This window comes from Mustela erminea, chromosome 7, assembly GCF_009829155.1.
Source record: "Mustela erminea isolate mMusErm1 chromosome 7, mMusErm1.Pri, whole genome shotgun sequence".
In the NCBI taxonomy this organism is placed as follows: Eukaryota; Metazoa; Chordata; class Mammalia; order Carnivora; family Mustelidae; genus Mustela; species Mustela erminea.
The window spans coordinates 13,109,810-13,126,614 of NC_045620.1; the positions used below are offsets into that span (position 1 = coordinate 13,109,810).

At 49.6% G+C, this 16,805-nt stretch overlaps 1 protein-coding gene and 1 long non-coding RNA gene across 22 annotated transcripts in view; one reads left to right on the forward strand and one right to left on the reverse strand.

Moving 5' to 3' along the window:
* ZMYND8 (zinc finger MYND-type containing 8) overlaps positions 1-16,805 on the forward strand; it is a 140,246-nt gene that overhangs the window by 26,084 nt on the left and 97,357 nt on the right. The window lies entirely within an intron of this gene.
* On the reverse strand, positions 11,548-14,717 carry LOC116594864. The gene is made up of 3 exons (XR_004287451.1): positions 14,365-14,717; positions 13,101-13,262; positions 11,548-12,412 (listed from the first exon to the last, which is right to left on the reverse strand). It is a non-coding gene; the product is annotated as an uncharacterized LOC116594864 (long non-coding RNA).

Sequence of the window (16,805 nt, forward strand, 5' to 3'; positions counted from 1 at the left end):
ATCTTCTAATTGTGGGATCAGTACTTTTCATCTGGTCTGTGTGAGGTTGTAGGAGGCTTCCCAGAAGGAAGTAGTTATTCAGTTTTTGTCTTCAGGGTGTTTTTAGGAATGAGCTACTGGTGCATTTTCCCCATCTTTGGTTGATGAAAATGCTAATTTCCAAGCTTCATGGTTGTACTAAGGTGAGGATATTTCTTCGACAAGTCACTGAGTGTCTGCTCCGAGCTGAGGGATACGGAGGTGGTAGGGAGGGCTGGGGGGAGGGTTATTAGACTCTGCCAGAAAGATTCTAGATCTTTCTAGAATCTAGCCAGAGAGCATTATAAGAAGTGGCTCCCTAGAGGCATCTAAAACAACAAAGCTTTTTGAGGCTTTTTATAAGATAGCCCTTTCATTTGGCGCAAAAATGAGGGTCGGATAATGAGGGCTGTGAAGTGGAAACTGGCTGTTGTTGGGGCCTGGCCTCACAGATGGGGGGGCGGCATGGTTTGGGGGTGTGTGTGGGGGTGCCCTAGGTGAGAAGGTCAGGCTGCAGGGGTGGGTGGTCTGTGCCTGGGGAGTGGGGGAGGGTGTGCCTGAGCCATGGAGAGGCAGACTGAGGCGTTGTGGCCGGTGGGCCTAGTCGAAGAGCTGCTGCCTCTTCATCACAGCCCCTCCCCCCACCCCTGCTGGGCCAGCAGCACCTGTAATGATCAGGAGAGCTATGGGGAGGTTTTGAGTAAGGAAAGAACCTTTCTCGAAGAGGTGTTTTGAGACGGTTTCTGATGAGTGAGCATGTCCCATTCCCCTTGTGGTCAGAATGGAATTTGGGACAGAGAGACCAGAGAGGGGGACATGGGGATCTTTGTCCTCCCTGGGCTCCTCACGTGCACACTTTCTGTCTCTGTCCCTTCATGTTCTTACCTTTAAAATGGGGTGTTGGGTCAGATTCTAAGAGCCTTCCACCTTGGGCTTCTCTTGTAGAGGTAGCGCTCGCTGAGCGTATTTACGAGGGCTGCGTTTGTATCAGGAGCCTTTTCTTGAATTATTTTAGTCCCCTTAGGAGGTGGGAGGTGTTGTTCCCACTTTGCAGGTGAGGACGCTGAGGCTCTGCCTAGCAACCCCACAGTAAATATGGGATGGCATCCAACGGAGAGACTTGCTACCGCCAAGGCGGCGCTTCCTTCCTGGGCACTCAGTTGCCCAGGAATGCCCGTTGGTCGATGTGGAGACTTTCCTTTTTCTTTTCTCTCTCTTTTAAAAAATACTTACTTATTTATCTATCTATTTATCTATTTATTTATTTATTTATTTGCCAGGGAGGGAGGGAGGGGGAGAGAGAGAGCGCGCGAGCGTGCGCACGTGTGCACAAGGGTTGGGCGGGGGCAGGGAGCAGCAGCCAGAGGGAGAAGCAGATTCCCCGCTGAGCAAGGAGCCCAGCGTGGGACTCCATCCCAGGACCCTGGGGTCATGACCTGAGCCAAAGGCAGATGCTTACCCTGCTGGGCCATCAGGCATCCCTGTGGAGACTTTTCCAAAAGGGTCAGAATCAGGGACCATCCATCGGGGTGGGAGGCCTGCTTTGCTCAGAGCCCCCACCCTGGGTGGGAGAGCCGCCCTCTCATCTTTCAGAGCCCCCTGGATGCTCCTGGGTCTTTACCAGCTTGTATCTCCCAGTGACTGTGGCACCTGAAGGGACGATCCCCCTAGGTGCCCTTGTTTGATTGTCCCACTCTGGTGGTCTCCCTTCAGCAGCTAGGGTACGCTTAGAAGATGGATCAGATGGGGCGTATCTTGCAAACTCCTTCCGCTGACCTTCCAGTGCCCTTCGGCTCAAGTTGGAGGTCACTGTGGCCTCCCTACCTGGGTCAACCCATTTACCTTCATTCACCCTCTGACCTCCTGTTGGGAGTCTACCAGGTTCTCTCCCCGAGTACACTTCAGCTGCCCACCTCCTTCCCCTCTGGTCCCTCTTGGGGGGCTTGTGTGTCCTGTGTCCTTTGCCGGGAACATGCTGCTCTGGACCCTGCTGCCTCTCTTTCTTATCTCTCAGATTCATCGTTAAGACTCTCTCTCCTGGAGGCCTCTGTTGGCCACCCAGTACGGAGGAGCCATTTCGTCATTTTCTGTTATATTTTTAAAATAACTTGTAATTTTAGAGCAGTTTTAGGTTTCTGGATAAGTCGGGAAGATGGTGCAGAGTGTTCCCATGTCACCTCTCCCACTCCCCGCACAACTACGCACAGTGATAGCTTTTCCCCGTAACAAACATCGCAGCTAGCATGGCGCCTTTGGCACAGTTGATGAGTCTCTGTTGGTATGTCCTTATCAACTACAGTCTGAAGGTCGTTCAGATTCCCTTGGGTTTTCTACTGAGGTCGCTTTTCTGTTCTGAAGTCCCACCCAGTAAACCAGGTTACATATAGTTAGGGGTCCCTAAGTCTCCTCTTGGCTGTCAGTTTCTCAGACTTCCCTTGTTTCTGGTGACCTTGATAGTTTTGAGGAGTACCGCTCCGGTATTTTGTGGGATGTCCCTCAGTTGAGGTTTATCTGATGTCTTCCTCATGACTGGACTCCGGGGGACTGGGATTGCGGGTTTTTTGGAGGAAGAGCACCGAGTAAAGTAGCATTTTCATCACATCGCATCATATCAAGGATACATTAAGAAAGAAGGATTTATGCATTTATTTTTAGAGAGAGAGCAAGGCGGGGTGGGAGGGACAGAGGGAAAGGAAGAGAATCTTGAAGCAGATTCTCTACTCATCAGGGCAGGGAGGGGAAGGTGGGGAGTCCAACTCGGGACTTGATACCATGACCGTGAGATCATGGCCTGAGCTGAAGGCAGAGACTTAACCTACTCAGCCACCCAGGCGAACCCCGGGTGTGCTTTCTTGCTGGTGCTATCGATCTTGACCACCTGGCTGGCCGGGTCAGGTCACCAGCCTCTTGTGCCGGATTCTTCATAAGGAGGTCACGATGCCCACCCACACCTACTGAGTGGGTGTTACACTGTACCTCCTTAGGCCAGAGCTTGTACCCAAATTATTTGGAAGTCTTCCCTTTGACAGATTTGTCCCTTTTCCCAGTTATTCTTTACTTAGTCATTTGTAGCAGCATGACACTGTTATTTCAAAACTTGGGTTGTAGTCCGTTGGGCTGCTTTATTTTGTTGCTTGAGATGTTCTGGCTCTAAGGGTGTGCCTGGCTGGCTTAGTCAGTGAAATGTGTGACTCTTGATCTCAGGGTTGGGAGTCTGAGCCCCACGCTGTGTGTAGAGATCATTTAAAAATAAAATCTTTGAAAAGATGGTCCAGCTGGGGCCATGAGGCGCCCTTTCATTAACTCCTGTGTGTGTCCCTTTGTTATCAGTGGGGTTGATGGGTTGGTTGACTAACGCTTTCTCACTTTTAGCCACTAAAAGATGCACTAGGCTCATCTTGTGTATTTTCTGCCTCGGCCCTGGATTTAGCCAATTTCCCTTGGGCACCCTGGTTCCTTTTACTGGAGCGTAGCATTGGAAACCAGGCTCTGGTTCCTCAGTGTGCTTGTTGCTACGGAGATGTCTCTGTTTCTTGATCCTCTTGGCCAACAGAGCAGGGCAACGTCTGTGTGTATACTGACCCGTGTGTATACACGCGACTAACGATTTCTCTATCTCCATTAAACTGAACATGAGTTCGTACACTTGTCTCCAGTTCTGATTCGTCACATGTGGATCGTTGCCGCGTTCTCCTCTCCCTTGTCTGTAACCTCTCACTCCTGGGCTGAGAAAGCTGCCTCTTACCATCTGCCATGTGTTTACTGCTTTCTGGTACATTTTAACTTAATCATCAGTGTCCAGCTTGATAAACTTAAACACACGTATACACTTGTGGGACCACAACCCACAGATCGAGAGAATTGAACATTTATGGCATTCCAGAAGGCTCCTCAAACTCACTCCAGATTTTCTTCATAGCCCTCTCTGTGACCTTGTACTTCCGATTTGTTTATTGATAGTCTCCTCTGCTGGAATGTAGCCTCCCTCTCTCTCAGGCTCTAGCCTGCGGTGCTCAACCACTCCCTTCTATTTGAGAAGCAGGGTGGCACAGAGGTTTATTGATTGATTTTATTTTTTTATTATTATTATTTTTTGCATTATTTTATTTCTCAGAGAGAGCACAAGCAGGGGGAGCAGCAGGCAGAGGGAGAGGCAGACTTGTGCTGCTGAAGGAGCCCCGTGAGGAGGACTCGATTCCAGGACCCTAGAAGGCAGACGCTTACCGACTGAACCACCCATGTGTTCTAGTATAGATTAAAAAAAAAAAAAAAAAAAAAGGAAAAACAACCTTTTCTGGAGCCGGACTCCTTGGGCTCCCAGTCTGGCCTGCTCCTTGTCTGGGTTATTCTTTTTTTTTTTTTAAGATTTTATTTATTTATTTGACAGATAGAGATCACAAGTAGGCAGAGAGGCCGGCAGAGAGAGAGAGAGAGAGAAAAAGAGAGGAAGCAGGCTTCCTGCTGAGCAAAGAGCCCGTTGTGGGGCTCGATCCCAGGACCCTAAGATCATGACCCAAGCTGAAGGCCGAGGCTTATTAACCCACTGAGCCACCCAGGCGCCCCATTGCCTGGGTTATTCTTCACGGTTCAGTTTCCTTTTATCCGTGGGCTTGGAAAAACCAGAGCATTGTGGGGAGAACTGAATTGGCTCACACACACGGAGGGCTCAGAACCGGGCCATAGCGTGCACTCTCAGAAGCGTTAGCCGGGATTCGAATCCGAGGAGGAGGAGGAACGTTGAGCTTCTATGGATGGGCCTGTCAGGTGGAAGCCTTACTTACCACCTTCTACTGTTTCTCCCATTTTGAACCTCTAGGACGGGGGCGTGGAGAATAGGGGAGAGCCATGCTCAACTCTGAAGAGTTGTAGGCTTCGCAGAAGGCCGGCTCCTTGTCCTGTTGGCCTCTCTGACATGAGGAGAAGTTTGCTGCGGCCGGCTGGGACTGATTTTCCCAGGGCCCTTGTGGTGGGGAAACCATGAGAGGGAATGGAAGGGGTCCCCTGGTTTTGAGGAAAACCTTTCTCTTCCCCCAGGGACCGCCTTGGCTGGCATTCTTTTCGTGGAGCTGAGCTCCTGTCTTGCAGGGGTGGGTGGCCTGGTGAGGGGGTGCATTTGTGTCTAGAGCCTTGGGTCAGGCGCATGGATTACATTCACAGAGGCCTGGAGCCGTGCTGGGTGGCTCAGGTGGCGAAGAGCTGAGGTGGCGGAGTCAAAGTGGGATGGTTGTAAAGGCTGACTTACCTCTGTCGTCAGTCCTGATTATCTCTGAAGTCCACGGTGGGATGACCTGGACCCAGCGAACTTGTACTGACTCCTCTAGCCCGCTGTTCCCGACACCATCCAGTCAGGATTCTTGGGTTATGAGCCAGAGAAGGCCGTTCTGGTTAATGGGAGCAGGAAAAGGATGGATATAAGGTGGTCCCTTGGCTCACAGGCTTGGTGGGAAGGCCGGAGGTCCAGGGCTGCCCCGGGGAGCAGAGCCAGTGTATGGCCTCCTCACAGTCAACAGGACAAAGTCCCCTGGGAGAGTTGCTCACCTGGTCTCGTGCATCTGGCCTTTGACCAGGGAAGGGCTGATGTCTGGACACCTGGTCCCACCAACTGCCCCTGCCAGGGAGGAGATGGCTCTTTAGGAGGTGACGTGGCCCCTCCGGCATCTTGGGAAACTGGTACCATCATTCCCTACTTGGAGGTGGAGAGCGGGCCCCGAGCTGTCCTCTGCTTGGGACATGCAGAAACTCCAATAACTGACTCAGGATTCTGTCATCCTATTCCCATATCTGGTCCCTGTGACCCTTTGGGTTTTCTAAGTTTCAGTTTGTACACCCATGACACGTACCCATTTATTAACTTGAATAATCCCCAAGCCAGTCGTTGCCATTACCCCAGCCTGGGCATTTACTGGAGCCTTTTAGTTCTCTGGAGACAAAGCTTTCCAGCTTTTAAGATGCCAGGTTGACATTTGTGTTTGAGGGTAGAGGCTCAGGTACAAATTGGAAGGACCGTCTAGATGTCAGGTGTGTTGGCCACGCTGGTGTCTTCTGAGTACTTACTGGGTGCCAGGTATTTTATGCTATTCTATTACTTCATTTCATTTTTTTTTTTTTTAAATCAAAGATTTTATTTATTTGTTTGACAGAGAGATATCACAAGTAGGCAGAGAGGCAGGCAGAAGCAGGCTCCCTGCTGAGCAGAGATTCCCGATGCGGGGCTCGATCCCAGGACCCTGAGATCATGACCTGAGCTGAAGGCAGAGGCTTTAACCCACGGAGCCACCCAGGCGCCCTACTTCATTGGACTTTTGCAGTAACGCCGGGATGCAGATGTGTCGTTATTCCCACTTTACAGCCAAGGAAACGGAGGCTCAGCGGGATTAATCGAGTGGCAAAGTGGAGAACTGGGGTCAGGTTTTGTCTTTCGAGTTTCAACCTCTGTACATAGAGCCAAGTGCTCTATCCCAAGGGTGCTAAGTCAGATGTCTGCAAGGTAGATGAGTGAGATGAGCTGACTTGGCGCCTTGGGGTGCTCCTGTCCATTCTCCAACGTGGGAGTGTGCATCCATCCGATTGCTCACCAGCAGGGCTGTGGCTCGGCCAGTGTTGCCCGGATCTATCCCCCCCCCGCCCCTCCCCCCCATAAGAACACCTGACTTGGAGATGTGGTTGGTGCAGGTCAGTTTCTCAGAGCCCACGTGGGCAAACCCAACAGCACACATCTCTGGGTCAGAAGTGGCTTGTCAGTTTGCATTCTCTGCAGGAGACTGCTCACAGTAAAGCTCCTTGCAGGATTTTTGGCCACACGAGGCATGACTCAGAGCAAGCCCCTCCAAGGCCAGGGACTTGAAGTCTGAAAAATGATGGTCTCTGGGAGTTCACGTCTCCATACAAAGGCTCCCCTGTTTGGGCTGCTTGCCTCTTGATCCTGCTCTGTGTGCATTTTGCGGTAATGACTGTGGTGTGTGGATGCCAGGCTGCCAAAGCTGAAACCATTTTTAAAAATGTCTGTGTAATGTCACCCGCACAAGGGAATGAGCCACTTGGAAACTGTGCACAGATGCAGCGGAAGCCCGAGATATTAAAATCTTGAACAGTATCATTCTTGCTGAGATTTGCCTGGGTTAGGGATATGTTTTCTGAGACAGGATGCTAGAGAAAATACAATTACAGCAATTTGCTAACCAGCCCCAGACCTTAATTAGTACAGGATCCTTGTTCTCACTGTTGTATGTAAATGAAGACTGTTTCACAAAGGGATTGTTTATGAGGATGGCTTTGAGATAGAGACCTTCTGTCATTTTTTCCCCCCCTAAGGAAACTCTTTAAGAAAATATAACCGTAAACATTCTTAAATCACAGTGTGATGCAGCAGTACTGAGAATTTTCTTTTAAAAAATGAGCATCAGTATTTTTAACTGTATTTTGGCTCTTCTGTAGCCCAAGAAATGCCATCCCTTGTACTGTGCAACGGAAAGCATTTATTTGTGAGTTAGATTACCAGACTGTTACTCTCCTAAGAAGGTTTAACATGTCCCAGAACTCTGCAGATGTTGGAGAATGGCTTTCCAAATGAGAAATCTACCCTCTCTCGGCCAGAGTGTCATAGGCTGTGCATCTGTTCGTGGGATCCTGTCGCCCTGTGCGTGCAATTTTGTTTTGTGGTTCACTTGTGGAGAACTTTGTGTTTGCCCCATTTTTTTCTTTGGGGGGGGGCATTTCTGAAGCCTGACCCATGCTATTATGTTTATGTGACCTCTGTTATTCCAGAAGACTGTGATCTAAAATGGACCGTTTTCAACATTAGTTTAAAAAGAACCATGTCCTTTTCTTGCTCTAAATGCTCGTAGCATTAAGGTACCAGGTCTAAGGTCTTTGAGAGATCCTGGCCCTTTTTTTTGCCTGAAGCTTTCAAATAGGTTTCTTCCCTTGATGGTGGGTCCTTTACCATTGACTTGAGGGGAGCAAGTTTGGAGAGTCCACGTCTCCTAGTGGGGGTGGAGGGCAATATCGTAGGGCCCTACCGACCCCTACCCCAAGGTCCTTCTACCCATCTCCAGCTCTCCTGGGAACCTAGAAACCCAGAATTTCACAGACTTTAAGAAAAAAAACAACAAATCCAAACCAGAAGCTTTATTGAGATACAATTCACATATTGTACACATCTCCATTTTAAAGTACACACCTCACTGGTTTTTAATATGTTCAGAGTTGTGCATCTGTCACCACGATCGATTTTTAACATTTTCCTCATCCCAGTAAGAAGCCCCATCCCTATTAATAATCACTCCCCATTGTCCCTTTACCCCAGCCCCTGACAACCACGAGTCTGCCTTTTGTCCCTGTGAATTTGTTTATTTTGGTTGTTTCATATAAACCGAAGTCAGAGTCTGTGACCTTTTGTGTCTGACTTCTTAGACATAATGCTTTCGAGACTTACCACACTGTAGCATATGTCAGGACATCATTCTTTTTTTTTTTTTTAAAGATTTTATTTATTTGACAGACAAGTAGGCAGAGAGGCAGGCAGAGACAGAGAGGAGGAAGCAGGCTCCCCACTGAGCAGAGAGCCCCATGCGGGGCTCGATCCCAGGACCCTGGGATCATGACCTGAGGGGAAGGCGGAGGCTTTAACCCACTGAGCCACCCATGTGCCTCAGGACATTATTCTTTTTATGGCTGAAGAATGCTATGTTGTGGGTATATCATGTTTTGTGTTTCCACTCCTCCATCCGTTCATAGAAATTCAACTTGTTCCCACTTCTTGGCAACTCTGAGTACATGTCGATGTGAAAATTTTGTACGCGTTTCTGTGGGGATAGATGTTTTCATTTCTCTTGGTTATAAATGTAGGTAGGAGGAGTGGGGTTCTGGGGGTCCTAGGGCAAGTCTGTTGAACGTTTTGATGAACGTTTAGACTTGGAAGCACACGGAACTGTCTCCCACCTACCCTCTTGTTGACGCTGCGTGATTCTACTCGCCACTCTCCCTGTGTCTGGCCTCTTTAAAGCCAGATTTCTTACGCGAAGTGTCTGTATTCCTGTCTCTTGGGTTCCTCACCTCCCAGTTGGTCCTGCTAGCTCCGTTGTGCCTTCTGCGTGGCCCCTCCATGTGCGCGTCTTAGCATTCTCCGTGAGCTTCCTGTGGACGGAGCTTCTTGGAGACTCAGTGCTTGTTGCCTTTTCCGGTGGAGCTTTCCATACTTTTCCACCTCCATCTGACAGACGCACTGGACGGTGCCCTTCATCCTTCTCCTGGGAACCATCTCTTCCTTGGCTCTTCTTTTGCCACCTCAGTGCTGCTTTTCCTCCCCTTTTCCTGGCCCCCTCTCTGCTCGTCAGCCGTTAGATGCTGGCGTTGTAGAAAGCGTGGCCCTGGCCTCCCCTCTCCCAGCATGTTCTCTCCCTGAGTGATCTCGCCCACATTCATCGCTTTGTGACTCACACGTTTTTTATTTCCAGCCTAGATTTTTTCCTGAGTCATGAGGCAGTGAGGGCCAGCCGTCTACCTGACCTCCCTACCTGTCTGTCGTTCATGGGTGTCTCGAACTTGATGTGTCCCAAATTGATTTCACCTGCCAACCTGCTCTCCTCCCGCCCACCCCTCCCACCCTCAACAAAACACCTGCTAGGCGGTGATGGGTAAGATAGAGATAAATTCTCTAGGTCAGAGATAAGGGACTTAACTCTAATTCTTCTGTCCTTTTGCCTTTTTTGTGTCATTTTCCTACAGTGTTAGGTCCTAAATATCATTCTGTAGGTTATCCCTCTTGGACGGCAGTGGTTTCTTAATTGGTCCTTAGGTGTCTGTGCCGTCCACCTCCCAGTCCTTCTGAAAGAAGCGTCTCCTGTTTGAAGCCCTTAAGTGCTCTCTCCTTAGTTTGAGGCTGAAGATCCCTAAAAGCCCCACGTGTTGGCCTCTGCCCTCCCTTTCAACTTGCTCTGGGTTCCCCTTTTCTCTCCTACTTGGGCCACAACGATCTTCGAGATCGGAGAGTGGCACCTGTAACCATAGAGTCTTTGCTCCTACCTGGGAGATCGCCTCTCTCTTCTCTCCTAACCTCCCAGGCCCCCCCCCCCCCCCCCATCGAAGGCTCCCAATGAGGGCGGGTCCTGCCTTTTGTTTTTCTTGATCCCGTTATGGCCGGTGGGTGTTATGGCCGTGGGTCTTTTATTACCACTGTGCCCATTCTGGTTGGTGTGCAATAAATATTTATTTCGAACGAATGAGTGAATGGCTTGACTTTGTCTATCAGATGCATAGAACTTTTATCCTGGAGAACGAAGTAAAAACAGCCTTTCAGCTAGAGAGGGTGGCTTTGTTTCCAGCATAATCCGTGCCTGGAAATAATTACCCAAGCTCAGATGTCTGCTCTCTCTGGAACGATTGGTGGCCTGTCTTTCTCCCCCCCCCAGGGACATAGCACTCTTGGAAATGGCCCCCTTCCCTCTGATTCTTTCCTTCCCGAAGTAGTAATACCACTCTGGTCGGGCCCTTTCTAAAACACAATTCCGATTGTCCTGCTCCTGCTTGAAATTTCCAAGGACTTCTAAGGACTACAGTCTTGAGCAGAGAGAGATTCAAGGCCCTACGCCCTGTCCTTTCTAGGCTTGGGTCAGCATCCCTGCAGACCTGCCATGCCCATGGCCCTCTACAGCCTTCCATGCCAAGTGTGGACCCTGGGATAGTTCAGGTTCTCGCCTGCTCCTCGCTGAAGCACACCTTAGCAGGTCCTTCGAGTTTGCTCTCCAGGTGACTGCCTTGCCCTCACCTTCTCCACGTGCTTGGGGACCCACGCCCTTCCCCCTCCTACTAAGCCATCATTTACACCTCCTTCCATGGAGTCCTTTGGCTTCCAAATCAAAATCACCCTGGAAAGTCCCTTAAATTGCCCAAGAAGGTACAGTAATCAGCTCTGATCAGGCATTCTTACACATACTAAAGGCTTGAGAATTTTTAGTCTAGGCTGAGGAGGAAATCAAACGCAAGTCCATCAACCTATGTCTAGGCATCAGATCATGATGCCTTGAAGACACCTGGCAAATCCCTCCAGGAGGGGAGGGAATGGGGTTGGAGGATTCAGGAGGTCCTGTCTGCTTGCTTGTCTGGCTGGCTCTCTTGACTGCTTAATACAGAGCTGCTTACTGCTATGCTGTCTGCTCTGTGGGGCTGTTTACATTTACATTAATTAAAATTTTAAAAAATGAGAGTAGTACCAGCCGCATTTCAGTTGCCCAGTTGCCGCGTGGAGCTGAGGCAGCCTCATTGGGCAGGCGTGGGTGTAGAACGTTGCTGTCATTGTAGGAAGCACTGTTGGGACAGCACTGCTTTGGAACTTTAATACCTTGGGTGGGTGCTGTGCTGGGTGCTGTGGGTGAAAATAACCTAGTCAGGGATTGGCGCAGCATAGAGTACGCTGAATAGATAATTATGACATCAGGGATGAAGTTTTGCTTGATCAGACTCTCTTGGGCCTCTTGTTTTTTCCAGAACTTCTGCCAGGGGAGAGCATGGCTATCTCCCTGTGTTCTCAAGTTGGCATTTCTTGTCCAGGCCCCATTGAACCGACTTTTTGCCAGGCCCTTTGGCATCTCGACATGCTAGCTGGAGGCAAATAGCCCAGGGTGTGCTGGGGCGCCGTCTCCCTGGCCTCCCAAAATAAATCCTCTGTTGTCGAATTCATTTACCTATGTGTCTCTTCGCTTGGCACTAGGTCTGTACCAGGTCCGTCTGTCTGGGAACACCACGGTGCTAGTGATTTGTAGTAGCTGCTCAGTGTTTTTTGGGTAAAAAGAAAAAAATTTTCCAAGAAATATTAACTCATAAAGGGAAGAAAATGGATCACTGGATTTCCTTTTCAAACGAGAAAGGCATCTCTTTGAGGTATAGGCAGGCCATTCTAAGGACCCAGAGTGGGTCCCACAAGACGTACCAAGAAGATCCTTGGCCTCTGGAAGAATAGGAATCAAACACAGACAGGAGGAAGAGAGCCGAGTTTCCTGAATAGTGTGAGAGAAAGAGTAGGGCAGACAGGGTGTCTGGGAGACTGCGAAAAGAGGAGAGGTGGGTCCGCCTGCTGCTTGGGGTTGGGGGTTTACACTGGACAAGGGTCCCGGGTAGATGCCCTTCAGGAATCCAGGGTAGGGTCCCATCCGGGTGAACAGTAGATGTTACTCCTTAAACCATCCAAGGCAGGGGTGTTGATGCCGGTGGTTTGTTCGAAACTCATGTCCTCCAGCTCGGGATTCGGTTCTTCTTAGATATTTTCAGGTGTTTTGGGGCCTAGGACGAAACTCAACTCTGAGAATGATTCACTGTCTTGCTTCCCCCTTGAGACGGGGACATCATTCTTTGGTTGACTCAGATGCAAGGTGAAATGTAGAACAGGAGTAAATGGGGCCTAGCAGAGAAGCAGCAGAGAGATGGAGAGAGAGAGAGAGAGAGAGAGGGAGAGAGAAACCGTCTTTCCAAACGGTTCCTCATCTCATTTGTAACTAGGCAAAGTATACACAAAGAATAAGCTAAAAATCTTCTCAAGCAAGGTAACCGGTGTTAACAGTTTGATGTATTTTCAATTATCCTTTCTACCCCCTTATAAAAATATAAACTAACTTATACTATAGGGGCGAAAAAGTTCTCTCTTCTTCTAGAGTCATTGGCTGGTCTAATAATTGATGTAAGACAGATTAACAGGATGAAAACAAACACAAGTTTATTAATGCTTGTTCATATGACAGGCCCAGAAAGAGGGTAGCTCCTTGCTTTGGCCAAAGCCATTACCTGAAACAGACACCGTCTTTAGCAACAGGACAGAAGGTGTTGGGGGTGGGGAGTCCGTGAGGGGAGGTCCCCAGGAGACACACAGGGAACACGGGTCAGGTTGTTATGCAGATTTAAGTCGTTGTCTTCTCCATTGATAAGAGTTTCGAGAGATTTAGTCATTCCCCTTTTCCTGGTGCCACTGGGAAGATACTCTTACAAATGGAGATTTTTCTGGTGCTTGTTAAAACATCTCTTGCAAAAGGGTGATTTTTACTTGGTGTTTTCAGAGCTGCTGCCCTGTTTGCAGGTTCTTTAAAGTAACCCACCTGAATTAATCCTTGTGCCAAAGAGCTGTATTTTGGGGTGGTGAGTTCTGCTCCCCTGCGGTACCACAATGGGGTTGAACTGTCTGGAACTTCGCTGTCCTAGCAAAGCATCCCTTAACTCTTCTCCCCGCATTTGCCTTGTCCTTCTCTGCTTGACGCTGCCTTTAAGAGATTTTCAAGAGATTTAATTATCTTGACAGTTAAAGAATAATGGAGGCCTTGGCAAATGGGGAATATCGTGTTGCGTCCTAAGGGGGTGGGCAGCCCGGGAGGGATGTTTTATGTGGAGAAGGGGACCGTCCCTGTGTGGCCAGGTCTTCTGTTCCGTTGTTTTTTGTTTTTAAGAGAAGTTAGTAGTCTGGATTTATTCTAGATGCCGTGTCCCCCAATTTTAAAATGTCGGTGACTGAAATCTTAAAAAAAGTGTCTCCCAGCTGTGAGCGGACTGAATTCTGCCAGCAGTCAGTCCCTCATTGGGCTACCAGCAGCCCGGGCAGTGGTTGTAGACACACTGCGTCGCATTGAGGTCCCCGGATCATGATGTCAGCTGTCACTAGGTCCCTGTTCCTAATGAGACTGACCTGGTTTTGTCCTACATCTCTTCAACCACCTCCAAGAACCAACCTAGACAGACACAGCAGGCTGAAAACAGGTTGCAAGGTCTTGAGTTGGGACCAGACACACTCGTTGCTGGGAATTGAATACACGTGTGTTTAAAATCTAGACTCCAGTCAAGCTTGGTGGTGTGGGGACAGATTTAGGTTCTCTTGACTCAAACCCGAGAGCGGGATGGAGGGAAGGTGAACCTGCCCTGCCCACACTTGCAGAGGTGCTCAAGCCCCCTCTGGGTCCTGGCATCCCCTTGCCGGGACAGAATCTACATCCGGGCCAGGATTAAGGGAGGGGTTGAAAAGAGATCCTCGGGCTTTCTAAGGATCTGCTGAGAAAAAGGGCAAGAATCAGGACTAAAAAAAAAATGGTTAAATGGTCATCACGGTGGGGGGTCTCCCAGCAGGGAGCATGTTTTCCCTGGAGAAAGTCATTCCCTCTCTTTAACTCTAGGTGACTCAGAGACAATAGCTCTCCGCAGGAAGAATTCGGAGCTGGGAAATAGGGGGCTTGTGAAAAACCTCCTGAGTTTCCCCTCTGGTCTGTCAGTAATTGTGTGTAGCTGGGCGGCCCCATCCCGCCCGGTATTTAAATCCTTAATCCCCTCCTTTTGGGGGAAATGGGCTCTTTAGGCAAGAAACAGAATGCCGAGTACCTGTGGAGATGGGAATTCACTCTCCGGGGCTCTGGTTTCTAGGTTTGGGACCCTGAAATGGCCGGGTCCTCTCTGATGTCCTCTTCCCCATGGACTTCATACCGCCCCTGCCTTCGTGGATTGCTGGGAGAAATTCTTAGAAAATTCTTAGGCTGGGGACAGAGATGGGGAGTTTCCTGTGAGTCACGGCTGCTGGCACACCTCAGACCTTTGCTTAACCCTCTCCTACTGCTCATTTACCTGGTCAGATGTGTGCCCTTGGGGACACCTCTGAGCCAGGCCCTAAAGCCAGGCCCGGTGCCACGCGCTGGGCCACTGCAAAGAGAGACAGAAAAACCGAGATTGAGGTCACCTTCTGGAGGAGACACAGAGAAATAAGTGAATCAGGAAAAGAAGAAAATAATTTTCGATAATTTTCAGTGAGAGATCACTGTTGTGAAGACAGCAAGAACACACACACACACACACACACACTCTCTCTCTCTCTCTCTCTCTCTCACTCACTCACTCCCTCTCTCTCCAGGATAGTAACAGGGCTGAAGGTTGCAGAGTGAGGTTTGAGCCAAAAGCTGAAGTTGCCAGGTATGGGAAGGTTGAGCATAGAACATTCTAGATGGAAACGTCAGCAAGTGCACAGGAGTTTGTCTTGTGAGAGGCCACTGTGGTTAGGGTTCAGTGGATGGAGGAGAGCAGGTGAGCAGCTGCGTGAGGGCCTGTAGGTCTGGATAACTGTTAGGTTTGTGCAGTAAGTCCCTCACGTAGTTAAAGCAGGGGCTGCCCATCTTATTCAGGTTGGAAGAAGCCTGCTATTGAGGGTAGGTGAATTAATTTCCTGGCTTTTTGGTGCTCAGACCAAGGAGGCAGCAGTACAGTTGGGACTGATCAGGAACGGGCAGAAGATGGGCAGGGGAGGAACACCCCTTTGCAGGGCACTTGTTCTGTGCCTGGGACCACGTGAACCCTGCAAGGCTGGGCCCCATAATACCTTCTGCCGACAGCTAGCCTGCTAGCCATCTGAAGCCAGCCCTCTTCCTGCCTTTGAGAGCCTCACTTGAGGAATCAGAGGGAAGAAGTTCTGTGGGGAAGGGAGGGATGGGGTACTGAGGGCCACCTGGACTGTTGGGGTTTTTATCGAGGAGGAGATGCCGAGCCTGGCTTGGTTGAATCTGTGCCAGCCAGAGGACTTGTTGCGAAAGTTTGACTCTCTTCGGTGAACTGTTGTTTTTTTTTTTTTTTTAAAGATTTTGTTTATATATTTATTTGAGAGAGAGAGAGTGTGTGTGCACCAGCTAGGGGAAGGGCAGAGGGAGAGGGAGAAGCCGACTCCCTGCCATGTGGCTTGATCCCAGGACCCCGGGATCATGACTCGCCGAAGGCAGCCGCTCAGTGGACTGAGCCACGGAGGCTCCCTTCAGTGAACCTTTTCAGAAACAGTCAGGGAAGAGCTAGTTTGGTGCAAATCAGCGGGGAAGGCATGGAAAGAGTTGGGGAAACCGGTTTGAGCTCTCACAATAAAGTGAGATGCTGTTCGTGGGACATGTGCTGTCTCCTTGAATTCTAATAACCCTTTTAGAAAGATTCTGCTGGTTGTCGCTGAATTAGCGTAGGCACAAAGAGACCAAGGAACTTGCCAGAGGATTCACAGCTGGCAGGTGGCGGTACTTGGAATCAGACCTAGTGGTGTGGTTGCCGGGCCCACACACTGAACAATAAATAGTGCTGGGCTGTCCTTGGCCCACAGCAAGCACGCCTTCGGTGATAGAGAATTGCAAGGTAGCACTGAAAACTGTAGGGAAGCCCGTTGACCGGTGCAGTGAAGGGCCCTGGGGTGGGAGCCAGCTGCCGTGAGTCGCCCTCGTGCTTCCTCGATGGAGGTGGCCTTGAGCGCATCCATGTGCTTGTCTGAGCTGCCTCTAACAGATGCGTGCAGAAACCCCACCCCTCGGGAGGGAGTCCTCAGAGGACTCATCAAATCACATCTCAAGAGATAGTAGGTGTGAATCACCGAGTTTTGTTTGAGAAGAAAACAGAAATATTTTTCTGGCTGACTACACCCTTTCTTCTGACTCGTGTCATTCACAGACCTCGTATTTCTCCTGCTCAGCTTTTTGTCTGTGTGTAATCGATACGTCTCACATACTGTGTGGAATATATTTTCCATCCGCTTGCTGTTGGCCGGCCACTTCATCGCGGGCCTGTTTTCCTCCGGGCCTCAGTTTCTTCATCAGTAAAATGGGAATACTCAGTACCTACCCTCTGGTAGAACCCAGGCCGTGAGTAAATACACTGATGGTGTATAGAACAGTGTCTCCAACTGTCAGCTATTATTATTATATATTATATATTATAAGATTATTATAATTTTCTCTGCCTTCGCTCCAGGGTGGGGACCTTCTCCCTACAGTTCCCTGGTTAGGCTAGATGTCTGAGACTTGCTCAGT